The 17,237-nt window shown below is 50.5% G+C and overlaps 2 non-coding genes across 2 annotated transcripts; both read right to left on the bottom strand.

The window, feature by feature from the left end:
- Window positions 1-7,542: 7,542 nt before the first annotated feature.
- LOC132496585 (5S ribosomal RNA) lies at window positions 7,543-7,661 on the bottom strand. Its single transcript, XR_009533480.1, has one exon. It is a non-coding gene; the product is annotated as a 5S ribosomal RNA (ribosomal RNA).
- An 8,489-nt stretch (window positions 7,662-16,150) lies between these two features.
- On the bottom strand, window positions 16,151-16,269 carry LOC132496584 (5S ribosomal RNA). The gene has a single exon (XR_009533479.1). It is a non-coding gene; the product is annotated as a 5S ribosomal RNA (ribosomal RNA).
- Between the last annotated feature and the right edge of the window lie 968 nt (window positions 16,270-17,237).

The following is a 17,237-nucleotide window of genomic DNA, read 5'->3' as shown; positions in this document are numbered from 1 at the left end:
CCAGGCCTCTGTCTCCACCCATCACCGCTCCTCTCCCTGACTCCTGGGTTCCTCTCATTAGGAGAGGGTCTTCTTGAAGTTGTCTCCCACTCATGGGCCAGATAAAAGGATTAGAAAACAAGCCGGAGCTGCAGCCCCTTGTCTATCCAGACTCTCAGGAGCCCACACCTGTTCCTTGGACCTGGCCGGTTCAGCGAGGTCCATTTTCTGCAATGTGAGTCCCTGAGGGGTGAGGATGGGCTGACCTGGGCAGCCTGACCCTGCCGGCCAGCCCTCCCCAGGTGTGCCTGGGTTGAGGTCCATATAAACACTGCTCCAGGCAGCAAGAGCCCCTGCAGCTGTGCCTGACGCCATATTCTCTGCCCCGTCAGCAGTCTCGGGGCTGTGCTGGTGGGAGGGAGTGAGGGGCCACGGCTCTGTGGGTGGCCCGGTGTGAGTGGGGCTCTGCTGGACTTTCTGCAGGAGTTGCCGGGCTGCCACCTGCTAAAGAAGAGGATGTGTCACCCATACCTTCCGCTGGAATTTCTCCCCGGGCAGAGGTGAGGAAGGAAAAAAGCAGTGGGGGCCGGGACAGGAGGAGTATCTCAGGCAGGGAAATGGAAAGCTTCCAGAAGAGCGCCCGGGGCCAGGACCATCCTGGCTGGCCTGCAGGCACCAAGTCGGCCTGCGTGCTGTCGCTGCTGTGGCTCCACGGCCTTTCCTCTAGGCTTTCAAGCCCTCGTACATATTCAGGTGTTTTACCTGGGAAGGGTGGGAACAGTTCAGCAGCAGCTGGCCTGGGGCTCGGCTCACGTTTACTCACAGAGGCCTCGGCACGGTCCCCCAGCTTTGCAATAAGGACGCTCCTTGCGGGGGTGGGGGGCTGCTGGCTGCATGGGAGATGATGCCCCACCTCTGACCAATTTCAGAATTGTTTACCGCTGGAGCAAGTGCCCTGATAGGGTTTTCCTGTGTATAACTGGTGGGTTCTGGTTTTTTTTTTTTTTTCTTTTTTGGTTCAAGTTAGATTTTATTCCTCTTCTATGTATTTATAGATATAAGCATGGAAATAATTCATTCCTATAAATACATCTGTGTGAAGGGAAGAACTTTTTTTCCGTTTTATTTAAAAATTTTATTTATTTTTAAAAATTTTGAAATTTAAGTTTATTTTTTTATTCAGCAGGATTATTATTAGTTATCTATTTTATGCATATACATGTATACAGGACAATCCCAATCTCCCAACTCATCCCACCACCACCAACCCATGGCTTCCCCCCTCTTGGTGTCCATACGTTTGTTCTCTACCTCTGTGTCTGTATTTCTGCCCTGCAAACCGGGTCATCTGTACCATTTTTCTAGGTTCCCCATATATGCATGAATATACAATATTTGTTTTTCTCCTTCTGACTTACTTCACTCTGTATGACAGTCTCTAGATCCGTCGACGTCTCCACAGATGACCCAGTTTCGTTCCTTTTTATGGCTGAGTAATATTCCGTTTTATATATGGACCACATCATTATCCGTTCGAATGTCTGTGGGCATTTCGGTTGCTTCCATTACCTGGCTATTGTAAATAGTGCTGCAATGAACATTGTGGTGAATGTGTCTTTTTGATTTATGGTTTTCTCTGGGTATATGCCCAGAAGTGGGATTGCTGGATCCTATGGTAATTCTATTTTTAGTTTTTTAAGGAACCTCCATGCTGTTCTCCATAGTGACTGTATCAATTGACATTCCCACCAATAGTGGAAGCGGGTTCCTTTGGTCCACACTCTCCCCAGCATTTGTTGTTTGTAGATTTTCTGATGATGCCCATTCTAACAGGTGTGAGGTGATACCTCACTGTAGTTTTGATGTGCATTTCTCTAATGATGAGTGATGTTGAGCAGCTTTTCATATGCGTCTTGGCCATCTCTGTGTCTCCTTTGAAGAAACGTCTATTTAGATCTTCTGCCCATTTTTGTATTGGGTTGTTTGTTTTTTTAATATTAAGCTGCATGAGCTGTTATATATATTGGAGATTAAACCTTTGTCCATGGATTCGTTTGCAAATATTTTCTCCCATTCTGAGGGTTGCCTTTTTCCATTCCCATTTTTTAACAAAGAAAGAAAGAAAGAAAGAAAGAAAAAGCAGAACCCTAATGTGCAGAACAAATATGCAGAACAAAATATGCCTCTTGAAAGTGTCGTTTTGAAATATGGACGTCTTTTGAATTTTTTGGTCGATATATGACCCCAGGATTTGTTTTCAGGGCAGGTGTCATTTACAGGCCTGCAATGATTTTGAATATCCACTGACCATTAGCGCTGGGATTAAAGGTGCTGTTGTGTGAAACGGCCACAAGGGGGCAGCGGTTCTCCCTTACCAAATCTGGTTACTAGGGCAGCAGAGCCTCAATGGAAGTCGTGTTCTAGGTTGTAATTTAGAATGAAATGTGCCAGGAGAAGGCCCCTTAAGTTTGTCTCACTACTTCTTGTTCGTTTTTTTAATTTAATTTTTTTATTTTTTTATCACAGCATGTTTGATTACAATGTTTGGCTTGTTGCAGGTGTGCAAGATGTGGTTCTTTTACACATATACATATGTCTGTTCTTCCTGGGATCCTTTTGCCATGTACGTTAGGACAGAATGTTGAGTAGTCTTCTCTTGGTATTCTGTAGGTCTTTGGTGATTATATATTTCACCTGTGTTTGTATATGTCTGTTAACCCCAATCTCGTAATGTATCCACTCCTCACACCTTTCCGTTGGTGAACCATAAGTTTGTTTAATGAAGCTGGGATTGCCCTTCTCTGTGGAAATATCTTCACTGGTATCAATTTTTAGGTAACACCTATAAGTGATATCATACGATACGTGTCTTTCTCTTTCTGACTTACTACAAGTCACGTGATCACCTCTAGACTCATGTACGGTGCTGCAAATGGCATTGTGTCCTTTTCTTCCTTGGCTAATATTCTGTCTGTACATGTACCAGTTCTCCTTTGTCCACTCATCTGTTGATGGACTTTTTGGTTGCTTCCACGTCATGGCTATTGTAATGCTGCGGCAATGCACATTTGCCTGCCTGTGTCTTTCCAATTCTGTCTTCTTAGGTTATAGGCCCAGGAGTGGGCCTGCTGGATCATATGGTAGAGGAATGTTTACCTTGTAGAGGCACCTCCAGTCTGTTCTCATTAGTGGCTCTTCCCAGGTTACGTCCCGCTTAAAGTTGAGGGTATGCACTTCTCCACAACACCTTCAGCATTTTTTGTTTGTAGTTTTTTTGCTTATTATGTTTAATTCTTATGTTTATTCTGACTAGTGTGAGCCGATATACCACTTTGTGGCTGGATTTGCATGCGTCTCATAATCCCTTGAAATTGAGCTTTCTGGCATGTCCTTCTTTTCTTCAACTGTGAGTACAGCTTACCTCTTCAAATTGTTTTCGTGAAGTGTGTGTGACATTTAGAAATATTTTGGCCATTACCTCCCTCAAGACGTTTTGAGGGCAGGTTTCATTTACAGCCCACCAGTACTGCTGCATATGAAGTGACCCTTAGCACAGGTCTTAAAGTTGCTGTTGCAGGTAACGGCCAGAGGGCGGCAGCATTTCTGCTTTTCCCAACCTGGGAACTAGGCAAACAGACCATCCGGGCAGTGGTGTTCCTCGGTTATATATTAGAGTGGAATGTGCCCCCCAAAGCTGATGTCTCCTTACTTATGTTTGTTTTATAAATTGTATTTATATATTTTTTTATTGGAGTCATATTCCATTGTGTACATGGACCACTTCTTCTTTGTGCATTCCTCTGTTGATGGACATTTTCGTAGCTTCCAAGTGTTGGCTATGGTAAATATTGCTGGAGTGGAGGATTGCCAGCCTGTGTTTTTTTTTTTTTTTTTTTTTTAATGCGGTACGTGGGCCTCTCACTGCGGTGGACCCTCCCATTGCAGAGCACAGGCTCCGGACGCGCAGGCCCAGCAGCCCTAGCTCACGGGACAAGCCGCTCTGCGGCACGTGGGATCTTCCCGACCCGGGGCATGAACGCGTGTCCCCTGCATTGGCAGGTGGGCTCTCAACCACTGGGCCACCAGTGAAGCCCAGCCTGTGTTTTTTTGATTCTCATCCCCTCAGGCGATAGGCCCAGCAGTGGGTATGCTTGATTGAATGGTAGCTCAGTATTTACCTTTACAAGGCACCTCATTTTTGTTTTCACTACTGGCTCTTACCATGTCCCACTTTGGACCAAGGGTAGGCATTTCTCTAAAACCCCTTCAGCATTTACTTTTTGCAGAATTCTTGCTGATGGCCATTCTGACTGGTGTGAGTGGATAGGTTTTTGTAATTTGGATTTGCATATCTTTAATTATTCCTAATGTTCAGCAGTTTTCCATGCCGTTTTAAATTTCTTTTTTTGCCATTACACTATGCTTTTATTAGAAAAAATATATATATATATGTACTGGGGAACATTAAATATCTTGGATGTGCTAATGAGAAAATCATTTTCTCTACATGGACGGAATTTTTACTTGGAGACATGTTTTCCTACTAAAGGGAAGACTAAAGAAGGATTTTACTGTCGACCAGGCAAGACACCTCCCCAAAGATGACAATGCCTTGGACAGTGCTTATGGCGGGCTGGGGCACCTGGAATCCTTGGCCCATACTGGCAGGTACTAACTGGAAACACACTCTTCCTGGGGGGCAAGGATGGGAGGCACCTTAGGCCCAGCTGCTCATCGTCGAACCTTACACTGTTCAAACTCTGTTGGTGTCTGACTTCCCTTTCCCTGACAGAACAACTCTGGCCCTTGGAGGTGGCTTTATGACTGCAGGCTGTAGAACCCATCATTCTCCCTTGCTCTGGGTAGGAGGTAAGCCTATGGCAGCAGAAACCCCCACACACTGGGACTTGGCATTCCAGTCTGTGTTCATTTAACTTTGTGGCGTGAAGTCCATGGTGAATCGCTCTTGTTTCTTCTACGATCTGTCCAACAGCGGGCATGAGTGCCTGACCCTCAGCAGTCTCACTCTTCAAGGTTGATCTGCTTTGGACTGATCCGTGACTCCGGGCAGTGGCTGATATGGGCTTTTTTTTTTTCTTTGCAGAGCATCTCGACCATTGACTTTTTTATTGGGGAAAATCCACTTTAAAAATAGCCTCATCCTTTTTCTGAAGAGGCTCTCTGGAGGGCTACATTTCTTCTCTGGCATGAGCTGGAGACATCTGCTCCCAATAGAGTCTGTTATTCCCCTGACCTGGGCAGGGCGGCTCGTACTTCCAGCTTGAGGGGTCCCTCATTCTTTAAACCTCTCTTCATGCTCTCCCGGTTTATGCCTCCTACGGCCCTCTCTTTTGTAAGTAGGGGCAATCATCTTGCTCTGGCTCTTCCATGAGTCTTGGAGTTTTGAAGTTTGGGGCTCCTGCTGCCCTAGGTTGCTCCTTTGGCCTTCCATAAGGCCACTTGGCTCCTGGGAAGCTAACGTGTCTCTGGTGGGGACTCTCTGGGGATGGCACTGAGGCACCTGAGAAGCCAAGTTGTCTGCAGCAAGGAACCTGTGTTTGGGAAAGTCCTGAAGCTGGTTGTCTGACTGTACCTTTACTTTGGAGTTAAACTCACTAGCAACCTCCATGTTAAGGCATGGCTCACCTAGATGTTGGAAAACAGACATTCTAGGTAGTAGGAAACTTTTCCTGGCCCCTGGCACCTCTAAACTCCTCATAGGTACATTTGTGGTTTGGGATTTTGTCAACACTTTGGTTTCCAAGATAACACTAGACTGTGGTTGAAGAGCAGGAGACTCCTTGGCCTCCACAGCCTCCCTGGCCTCTTCACCTCTCAAAGATTGGGATCCTAAGTTCACCTCCATCACTGTTACCCTATGGCAGGGGTCTCCTGAGGCCTGACCACCACTCTCCTCTCTTGGCTCGTTCCTGACCATTGCTGAACTTGGACCTGGCTCTAGGCTGTCCCTCTTGACCCATTCCACAGTCTCACTCTTCCAGGTTCTGCCCACAAGGCTGAGCGTGAGGGACTGAGAAGGTGGCCTTCCCTGCTGTGCAGTCAGAGAAGCCTTTGAGGGCCCATGGTAGTCACCAGGTGGAATCGCTCCCAGGGCACTCTGGATTTCCTTACACACAGTGGAGGGGACAAGGAGAGGCCTCGTCAGGGCAGGAACGGACTCTTCTGTTCTCACCTTCTCTCCTGAATGAGCCTGAGGAGGTTTCTCCAGGAACTCAGCAAACGTGACTGTTGAGTGGGGCCCAGATACACAGGTGGCTGAAGGGGACGAGGCTAACCGCAGGATGGTGGAGGGTTGGAACTTTGTCGACTTCAAGAGATTGATGGGCTTGAGGACCTTGAGGGGTAGGGTCCGCCCGTGCTTTACCCAAAACCTTGTAATATGTGCTTCCAGCACCTCTCGAGTGTCTTGAACCAGGAAGGAAACCCTACAGGAGGTGTTCCTGCAGGGTTCCCAAGCCTTCAAGCAGTATCCTCCACAGGCTCCAGCAGGCACTGCTTTGCACATCTCACCAGGAGGGTCTTGACATGAGAGCTGATGAAAGTTGCCCTTGCCAGGAAGCCTCCCCAGGCAGCTCCGCAGAGGTGAAGCCAGGTTGTGAGTCCCCTCCAGTTCTTCCAGGCAATCTCTGCAAGCTTTCAAAGATCTCCTTTTCTTCCTACTCCTGCTCCTCCCCTTCAGCTCTACTTGATGCTTCCTGATGTTTCTAGGTTTCCTAGGTGGTGCTAAGAATGGATTACTCTGGAAGCAGGGGAGTAACATGAGGAAGAGCCCCAGTCCACACAGGAAGCCAAGGATGATATCAATCACCCAGGAAGTTGGGCTGGATCTCAGCCAGATAGCAACAGTGTTTTTCAAAGAAAAGAGATTCTCCGTCTTCTGAACTGCATTGCCGCCCTCAGGCAACAGAGCTCTGGGAGTTCACTTGATGGCAGAACCCCAGGCCTGCATCACAGAGCTGTGGCCTTGTCACAAAGGGCTTCTGAGTGTGGGGGAGGGGCACTAAGAGCAATAGGCTGAATCACTGCCCCTCTTTCCCATCCAGACCTTTATCCGGAGAGAGCTGCAGAGAGCCACACCGGCGGACAGGTGGCGGCGCCGGGGCTGGGCGCCGGTGGGGCCGGCCAGGTGCACGTGGAGGGGCTCGCGGGCCGCACGGACGGCCCCCGGGCCCGCGGCGGAGTCTGGGTCCGGGCCAGCCACCCCCGGAGCTTCAGGTGTGCCGCTGCCTTCCAGGGCCGCCTTCGGGCCGCATGCAGCGGCTCCTCTGGCGCGCTGTGGTGGTGGTTGGGGGGCGGTGCAACCCGCCCCCCGGGCCCGCGGCGGAGTCTGGGTCCGGGCCAGACACCCCCGGAGCTTCAGGTGTGCCGCTGCCTTCCAAGGCCGCCTTCGGGCCGCATGGAGCGGCCCCTCTGGCGCGCTGTGGTGGGGGGGGGGGAGGGAGGAGGTGGGGCCTGCAGCGGTGCCCGGCGGGGGGCGGAGCTGGCGGCCACCGCCGCGGGCGACTAAAGGAGAAGGCGGAGCCGCAGCAGCGGGAGGCCAAAAGCCTACAGCACCCGGTATTCCCAGGCGGTCTCCCATCCAAGTACTAACCAGGCCCGACCCTGCTTAGCTTCCGAGATCAGACGAGATCGGGCGCGTTCAGGGTGGTATGGCCGTAGACGGGGGCGGGGACCGCGGGCTGCCTCTTGAGGCCCAGCTTCGCTTGTCCTTGCGCCTTACCGCCATCCCCGCGGCCAGCCCGCCCCGGCAGGGCAACGGAGGCCTCGGGGACCGGGGCGTGGCGGAGGGGCCGTTTTCAACTTCTGGTACAGAAAAACAGAAAAAAACGGAGAGTACAATTAACCTCTTGAAATTGTCTTCTTGCACGGTTGCCCTCTTTAGAAGTTTTGGGTCCATTTTCGACCCCAGGATTGTTTTTCAGGGCAGGTGCCATTTACAGGCTGCAGTGAGTGTGAATATTTAGTGACCATGAGCACTGGGTTTAAAGCTGCTGTTGTGGGAAACGGCCACAAGGCGGCAGCATTTCTCCATTCCCTAATCTGGTTACTAGGGCAGCAGAGCCTTTCGGGGACCAATGGAATACAGAAGAAGGCATCACTGAAGTCTAATACAGAATACCGTGTCCTGGTGGATGGTAGAATGACCAGCAGGGTGTAGGAATTAGGAACTACCGGATGTATATCCTCGGTGGCTTCACTGACTGTCCCGACATCGTTTACCAGGTCCCCAGCAGCCCACGGGGCTCTCGTGGTCAGGGCAATCCCAGGATACGGAGCTCACCTGGGCAGGCCCCCCCTCCCCAGCAGCCCATGGCGCTCTCGTGGTCAGGCCCCCTCCCAGGATACGGAGCTCCCCTGGGCAGGTACCCCGGCAGGGCTGGGCACACAGGTACCGTGCACGTAGCCCTCATTGCAGAGCAGCCCAGATCACCTGTCACTCAGAGCTGACACAGAGCACCTCAGAGCAGGACTTGAACGAACAAACAGCAGCTCCGACAGGTCTGTGACCCTGGGCATCACTCTGTGCGGCCTCCCTCTGCCTGGTCTTCCAGAGGCTTCCACCGCAGCCGGGGCACCAGGCCTCTGTCTCCACCCATCACCGCTCCTCTCCCTGACTCCTGGGTTCCTCTCATTAGGAGAGGGTCTTCTTGAAGTTGTCTCCCACTCATGGGCCAGATAAAAGGAATTAGAAAACAAGCCGGAGCTGCAGCCCCTTGTCTATCCAGACTCTCAGGAGCCCACACCTGTTCCTTGGACCTGGCCGGTTCAGCGAGGTCCATTTTCTGCAATGTGAGTCCCTGAGGGGTGAGGATGGGCTGACCTGGGCAGCCTGACCCTGCCGGCCAGCCCTCCCCAGGTGTGCCTGGGTTGAGGTCCATATAAACACTGCTCCAGGCAGCAAGAGCCCCTGCAGCTGTGCCTGACGCCATATTCTCTGCCCCGTCAGCAGTCTCGGGGCTGTGCTGGTGGGAGGGAGGGAGGGGCCACGGCTCTGTGGGTGGCCCGGTGTGAGTGGGGCTCTGCTGGACTTTCTGCAGGAGTTGCCGGGCTGCCACCTGCTAAAGAAGAGGATGTGTCACCCATACCTTCCGCTGGAATTTCTCCCCGGGCAGAGGTGAGGAAGGAAAAAAGCAGTGGGGGCCGGGACAGGAGGAGTATCTCAGGCAGGGAAATGGAAAGCTTCCAGAAGAGCGCCCGGGGCCAGGACCATCCTGGCTGGCCTGCAGGCACCAAGTCGGCCTGCGTGCTGTCGCTGCTGTGGCTCCACGGCCCTTCCTCTAGGCTTTCAAGCCCTCGTACATATTCAGGTGTTTTACCTGGGAAGGGTGGGAACAGTTCAGCAGCAGCTGGCCTGGGGCTCGGCTCACGTTTACTCACAGAGGCCTCGGCACGGTCCCCCAGCTTTGCAATGAGGACGCTCCTTGCGGGGGTGGGGGGGGCTGCTGGCTGCATGGGAGATGATTCCCCACCTCTGACCAACTTCAGAATTGTTTGCCGCTGGAGCAAGTGCCCTGATGGGTATTCCTGTGTATAACTGGTGGGTTCAGGTTTTTTTTTTCTTTTTTGGTTTAAGTTAGATTTTATTCCTCTTCTATGTATTTATAGATATAAGCATGGAAATAATTCATTCCTATAAATACATCTGTGTGAAGGGAAGAACTTCTTTTCCGTTTTATTTAAAAATTTTATTTATTTTTAAAAATTTTGAAATTTAAGTTGATTTTTTTATTCAGCAGGATTATTATTAGTTATCTATTTTATGCATATACATGTATACAGGACAATCCCAATCTCCCAACTCATCCCACCACCACCAACCCATGGCTTCCCCCCTCTTGGTGTCCATACGTTTGTTCTCTACCTCTGTGTCTCTCTTTCTGCCCTGCAAACCGGGTCATCTGTACCATTTTTCTAGGTTCCACATATATGCATGAATATACAATATTTGTTTTTCTCCTTCTGACTTACTTCACTCTGTATGACAGTCTGTAGATCCGTCGACGTCTCCACAGATGACCCAGTTTCGTTCCTTTTTATGGCTGAGTAATATTCCGTTTTATATATGGACCACATCATCATCCGTTCGTCTGTCTGTGGGCATTTAGGTTGCTTCCATTACCTGGCTATTGTAAATAGTGCTGCAATGAACATTGTGGTGAATGTGTCTTTTTGATTTATGGTTTTCTCTGGGTATATGCCCAGAAGTGGGATTGCTGGATCCTATGGTAATTCTATTTTTAGTTTTTTAAGGAACCTCCATGCTGTTCTCCATAGTGACTGTATCAATTCACATTCCCACCAATAGTGGAAGCGGGTTCCTTTGGTCCACACCCTCCCCAGCATTTGTTGTTTGTAGATTTTCTGATGATGCCCATTCTAACAGGTTTGAGGTGATACCTCACTGTAGTTTTGATGTGCATTTCTCTAATGATGAGTGATGTTGAGCAGCTTTTCATGTGCGTCTTGGCCATCTCTGTGTCTTCTTTGAAGAAACGTCTATTTAGATCTTCTGCCCATTTTTGTATTGGGTTGTTTTTTTTTTTTAATATTAAGCTGCATGAGCTGTTATATATATTGGAGATTAAACCTTTGTCCATGGATTCGTTTGCAAATATTTTCTCCCATTCTGAGGGTTGCCTTTTTCCATTCCCGTTTTTTTTTTTTTTTTTTTTAACAAAGAAAGAAAGAAAGAAAAAGAAGCAGAACCCTAATGTGCAGAACAAATATGCAGAACAAAATATGCCTCTTGAAAGTGTCGTTTTGAAATATGGACGTCTTTTGAATTTTTTGGTCGATATATGACCCCAGGATTTGTTTTCAGGGCAGGTGTCATTTACAGGCCTGCAATGATTTTGAATATCCACTGACCATTAGCGCTGGGATTAAAGGTGCTGTTGTGTGAAACGGCCACAAGGGGGCAGCGGTTCTCCCTTACCAAATCTGGTTACTAGGGCAGCAGAGCCTCAATGGAAGTCGTGTTCTAGGTTGTAATTTGGAATGAAATGTGCCAGGAGAAGGCCCCTTAAGTTTGTCTCACTACTTCTTGTTCGTTTTTTTAATTTAATTTTTTTATTTTTTTATCACAGCATGTTTGATTACAATGTTTGGCTTGTTGCAGGTGTGCAAGATGTGGTTCTTTTACACATATACATATGTCTGTTCTTCCTGGGATCCTTTTGCCATGTACGTTAGGACAGAATGTTGAGTAGTCTTCTCTTGGTATTCTGTAGGTCTTTGGTGATTATATATTTCACCTGTGTTTGTATATGTCTGTTAACCCCAATCTCGTAATGTATCCAGTCCTCACACCTTTCCGTTGGTGAACCATAAGTTTGTTTAATGAATCTGGGATTGCCCTTCTCTGTGGAAATATCTTCACTGGTATCAATTTTTAGGTAACACCTATAAGTGATATCATACGATACGTGTCTTTCTCTTTCTGACTTACTACAAGTCACGTGATCACCTCTAGACTCATGTACGGTGCTGCAAATGGCATTGTGTCCTTTTCTTCCTTGGCTAATATTCTGTCTGTACATGTACCAGTTCTCCTTTGTCCACTCATCTGTTGATGGACTTTTTGGTTGCTTCCACGTCATGGCTATTGTAATGCTGCGGCAATGCACATTTGCCTGCCTGTGTCTTTCCAATTCTGTCTTCTTAGGTTATAGGCCCAGGAGTGGGCCTGCTGGATCATATGGTAGCGGAATGTTTACCTTGTAGAGGCACCTCCAGTCTGTTCTCACTAGTGGCTCTTCCGAGGTTACGTCCCGCTTAAAGTTGAGGGTATGCACTTCTCCACAACACCTTCAGCATTTTTTGTTTGTAGTTTTTTTGCTTATTATGTTTAATTCTTATGTTTATTCTGACTAGTGTGAGCCGATATACCACTTTGTGGCTGGATTTGCATGCGTCTCATAATCCCTTGAAATTGAGCTTTCTGGCATGTCCTTCTTTTCTTCAACTGTGAGTACAGCTTACCTCTTCAAATTGTTTTCGTGAAGTGTGTGTGACATTTAGAAATATTTTGGCCATTACCTCCCTCAAGACGTTTTGAGGGCAGGTTTCATTTACAGCCCACCAGTACTGCTGCATATGAAGTGACCCTTAGCACAGGTCTTAAAGCTGCTGTTGCAGGTAACGGCCAGAGGGCGGCAGCATTTCTGCTTTTCCCAACCTGGGAACTAGGCAAACAGACCATCCGGGCAGTGGTGTTCCTCGGTTATATATTAGAGTGGAATGTGCCCCCCAAAGCTGATGTCTCCTTACTTATGTTTGTTTTATAAATTGTATTTATATATTTTTTTATTGGAGTCATATTCCATTGTGTACATGGACCACTTCTTCTTTGTGCATTCCTCTGTTGATGGACATTTTCGTAGCTTCCAAGTGTTGGCTATGGTAAATATTGCTGGAGTGGAGGATTGCCAGCCTGTGTTTTTTTTTTTTTTTTTTTTTTTTTTTTTTTTTTTTAATGCGGTACGTGGGCCTCTCACTGCGGTGGACCCTCCCATTGCAGAGCACAGGCTCCGGACGCACAGGCCCAGCAGCCCTAGCTCACGGGACAAGCCGCTCTGCGGCACGTGGGATCTTCCCGACCCGGGGCATGAACGCGTGTCCCCTGCATTGGCAGGTGGGCTCTCAACCACTGGGCCACCAGTGAAGCCCAGCCTGTGTTTTTTTTTGATTCTCATCCCCTCAGGCGATAGGCCCAGCAGTGGGTATGCTTGATTGAATGGTAGCTCAGTATTTACCTTTACAAGGCACCTCATTTTTGTTTTCACTACTGGCTCTTACCATGTCCCACTTTGGACCAAGGGTAGGCATTTCTCTAAAACCCCTTCAGCATTTACTTTTTGCAGAATTCTTGCTGATGGCCATTCTGACTGGTGTGAGCGGATAGGTTTTTGTAATTTGGATTTGCATATCTTTAATTATTCCTAATGTTCAGCAGTTTTCCATGCCGTTTTAAATTTCTTTTTTTTTGCCATTACACTATGCTTTTATTAGAAAAAAATATATATATATATGTATTGGGGAACATTAAATATCTTGGATGTGCTAATGAGAAAATCATTTTCTCTACATGGACTGAAATTTTACTTGGAGACATGTTTTCCTACTAAAGGGAAGACTAAAGAAGGATTTTACTGTCGACCAGGCAAGACACCTCCCCAAAGATGACAATGCCTTGGACAGTGCTTATGGCGGGCTGGGGCACCTGGAATCCTTGGCCCATACTGGCAGGTACTAACTGGAAACACACTCTTCCTGGGGGGCAAGGATGGGAGGCACCTTAGGCCCAGCTGCTCATCGTCGAACCTTACACTGTTCAAACTCTGTTGGTGTCTGACTTCCCTTTCCCTGACAGCACAACTCTGGCCCTTGGAGGTGGCTTTATGACTGCAGGCTGTAGAACCCATCATTCTCCCTTGCTCTGGGTAGGAGGTAAGCCTATGGCAGCAGAAACCCCCACACACTGGGACTTGGCATTCCAGTCTGTGTTCATTTAACTTTGTGGCGTGAAGTCCATGGTGAATCGCTCTTGTTTCTTCTACGATCTGTCCAACAGCGGGCATGAGTGCCTGACCCTCAGCAGTCTCACTCTTCAAGGTTGATCTGCTTTGGACTGATCCGTGACTCCGGGCAGTGGCTGATATGGGCTTTTTTTTTTTCTTTGCAGAGCATCTCGACCATTGACTTTTTTATTGGGGAAAATCCACTTTAAAAATAGCCTCATCCTTTTTCTGAAGAGGCTCTCTGGAGGGCTACATTTCTTCTCTGGCATGAGCTGGAGACATCTGCTCCCAATAGAGTCTGTTATTCCCCTGACCTGGGCAGGGCGGCTCGTACTTCCAGCTTGAGGGGTCCCTCATTCTTTAAACCTCTCTTCATGCTCTCCTGGTTTATGCCTCCTACGGTCCTCTCTTTTGTAAGTAGGGGCAATCATCTTGCTCTGGCTCTTCCATGAGTCTTGGAGTTTTGAAGTTTGGGGCTCCTGCTGCCCTAGGTTGCTCCTTTGGCCTTCCATAAGGCCACTTGGCTCCTGGGAAGCTAACGTGTCTCTGGTGGGGACTCTCTGGGGATGGCACTGAGGCACCTGAGAAGCCAAGTTGTCTGCAGCAAGGAACCTGTGTTTGGGAAAGTCCTGAAGCTGGTTGTCTGACTGTACCTTTACTTTGGAGTTAAACTCACTAGCAACCTCCATGTTAAGGCATGGCTCACCTAGATGTTGGAAAACAGACATTCTAGGTAGTAGGAAACTTTTCCTGGCCCCTGGCACCTCTAAACTCCTCATAGGTACATTTGTGGTTTGGGATTTTGTCAACACTTTGGTTTCCAAGATAACACTAGACTGTGGTTGAAGAGCAGGAGACTCCTTGGCCTCCACAGCCTCCCTGGCCTCTTCACCTCTCAAAGATTGGGATCCTAAGTTCGCCTCCATCACTGTTACCCTATGGCAGGGGTCTCCTGAGGCCTGACCACCACTCTCCTCTCTTGGCTCGTTCCTGACCATTGCTGAACTTGGACCTGGCTCTAGGCTGTCCCTCTTGACCCATTCCACAGTCTCACTCTTCCAGGTTCTGCCCACAAGGCTGAGCGTGAGGGACTGAGAAGGTGGCCTTCCCTGCTGTGCAGTCAGAGAAGCCTTTGAGGGCCCATGGTAGTCACCAGGTGGAATCGCTCCCAGGGCACTCTGGATTTCCTTACACACAGTGGAGGGGACAAGGAGAGGCCTCTTCAGGGCAGGAACGGACTCTTCTGTTCTCACCTTCTCTCCTGAATGAGCCTGAGGAGGTTTCTCCAGGAACTCAGCAAACGTGACTGTTGAGTGGGGCCCAGATACACAGGTGGCTGAAGGGGACGAGGCTAACCGCAGGATGGTGGAGGGTTGGAACTTTGTCGACTTCAAGAGATTGACGGGCTTGAGGACCTTGAGGGGTAGGGTCCGCCCGTGCTTTACCCAAAACCTTGTAATATGTGCTTCCAGCACCTCTCGAGTGTCTTGAACCAGGAAGGAAACCCTACAGGAGGTGTTCCTGCAGGGTTCCCAAGCCTTCAAGCAGTATCCTCCACAGGCTCCAGCAGGCACTGCTTTGCACATCTCACCAGGAGGGTCTTGACATGAGAGCTGGTGAAAGTTGCCCTTGCCAGGAAGCCTCCCCAGGCAGCTCCGCAGAGGTGAAGCCAGGTTGTGAGTCCCCTCCAGTTCTTCCAGGCAATCTCTGCAAGCTTTCAAAGATCTCCTTTTCTTCCTACTCCTGCTCCTCCCCTTCAGCTCTACTTGATGCTTCCTGATGTTTCTAGGTTTCCTAGGTGGTGCTAAGAATGGATTACTCTGGAAGCAGGGGAGTAACATGAGGAAGAGCCCCAGTCCACACAGGAAGCCAAGGATGATATCAATCACCCAGGAAGTTGGGCTGGATCTCAGCCAGATAGCAACAGTGTTTTTCAAAGAAAAGAGATTCTCCGTCTTCTGAACTGCATTGCCGCCCTCAGGCAACAGAGCTCTGGGAGTTCACTTGATGGCAGAACCCCAGGCCTGCATCACAGAGCTGTGGCCTTGTCACAAAGGGCTTCTGAGTGTGGGGGAGGGGCACTAAGAGCAATAGGCTGAATCACTGCCCCTCCTTCCCATCCAGACCTTTATCCAGCTTTATCCGGAGAGAGCTGCAGAGAGCCACACCGGCGGACAGGTGGCGGCGCCGGGGCTGGGCGCCGGTGGGGCCGGCCAGGTGCAGGTGGAGGGGCTCGCGGGCCGCACGGACGGCCCCCGGGCCCGCGGCGGAGTCTGGGTCCGGGCCAGCCACCCCCGGAGCTTCAGGTGTGCCGCTGCCTTCCGGGGCCGCCTTCGGGCCGCATGCAGCGGCTCCTCTGGCGCGCTGTGGTGGTGGGGGGGGCGGTGCAACCCGCCCCCCGGGCCCGCGGCGGAGTCTGGGTCCGGGCCAGACACCCCCGGAGCTTCAGGTGTGCCGCTGCCTTCCAAGGCCGCCTTCGGGCCGCATGGAGCGGCCCCTCTGGCGCGCTGTGGTGGGGGGGTGGGCGGAGGAGGTGGGGCCTGCAGCGGTGCCCGGCGGGGGGCGGAGCTGGCGGCCACCGCCGCGGGCGACTAAAGGAGAAGGCGGAGCCGCAGCAGCGGGAGGCCAAAAGCCTACAGCACCCGGTATTCCCAGGCGGTCTCCCATCCAAGTACTAACCAGGCCCGACCCTGCTTAGCTTCCGAGATCAGACGAGATCGGGCGCGTTCAGGGTGGTATGGCCGTAGACGGGGGCGGGGACCGCGGGCTGCCTCTTGAGGCCCAGCTTCGCTTGTCCTTGCGCCTTACCGCCATCCCCGCGGCCAGCCCGCCCCGGCAGGGCAACGGAGGCCTCGGGGACCGGGGCGTGGCGGAGGGGCCGTTTTCAACTTCTGGTACAGAAAAACAGAAAAAAACGGAGAGTACAATTAACCTCTTGAAATTGTCTTCTTGCACGGTTGCCCTCTTTAGAAGTTTTGGGTCCATTTTCGACCCCAGGATTGTTTTTCAGGGCAGGTGCCATTTACAGGCTGCAGTGAGTGTGAATATTTAGTGACCATGAGCACTGGGTTTAAAGCTGCTGTTGTGGGAAACGGCCACAAGGCGGCAGCATTTCTCCATTCCCTAATCTGGTTACTAGGGCAGCAGAGCCTTTCGGGGACCAATGGAATACAGAAGAAGGCATCACTGAAGTCTAATACAGAATACCGTGTCCTGGTGGATGGTAGAATGACCAGCAGGGTGTAGGAATTAGGAACTACCGGATGTATATCCTCGGTGGCTTCACTGACTGTCCCGACATCGTTTACCAGGTCCCCAGCAGCCCACGGGGCTCTCGTGGTCAGGGCAATCCCAGGATACGGAGCTCACCTGGGCAGGCCCCCCCTCCCCAGCAGCCCATGGCGCTCTCGTGGTCAGGCCCCCTCCCAGGATACGGAGCTCCCCTGGGCAGGTACCCCGGCAGGGCTGGGCACACAGGTACCGTGCACGTAGCCCTCATTGCAGAGCAGCCCAGATCACCTGTCACTCAGAGCTGACACAGAGCACCTCAGAGCAGGACTTGAACGAACAGACAGCAGCTCCGACAGGTCTGTGACCCTGGGCATCACTCTGTGCGGCCTCCCTCTGCCTGGTCTTCCAGAGGCTTCCACCGCAGCCGGGGCACCAGGCCTCTGTCTCCACCCATCACCGCTCCTCTCCCTGACTCCTGGGTTCCTC

The sequence above is a fragment of the Mesoplodon densirostris genome, chromosome 9, assembly GCF_025265405.1.
Source record: "Mesoplodon densirostris isolate mMesDen1 chromosome 9, mMesDen1 primary haplotype, whole genome shotgun sequence".
In the NCBI taxonomy this organism is placed as follows: Eukaryota; Metazoa; Chordata; class Mammalia; order Artiodactyla; family Ziphiidae; genus Mesoplodon; species Mesoplodon densirostris.
Note: the sequence above shows the minus strand (reverse complement) of the source record. Positions and strands in the feature narration are given on the sequence as shown.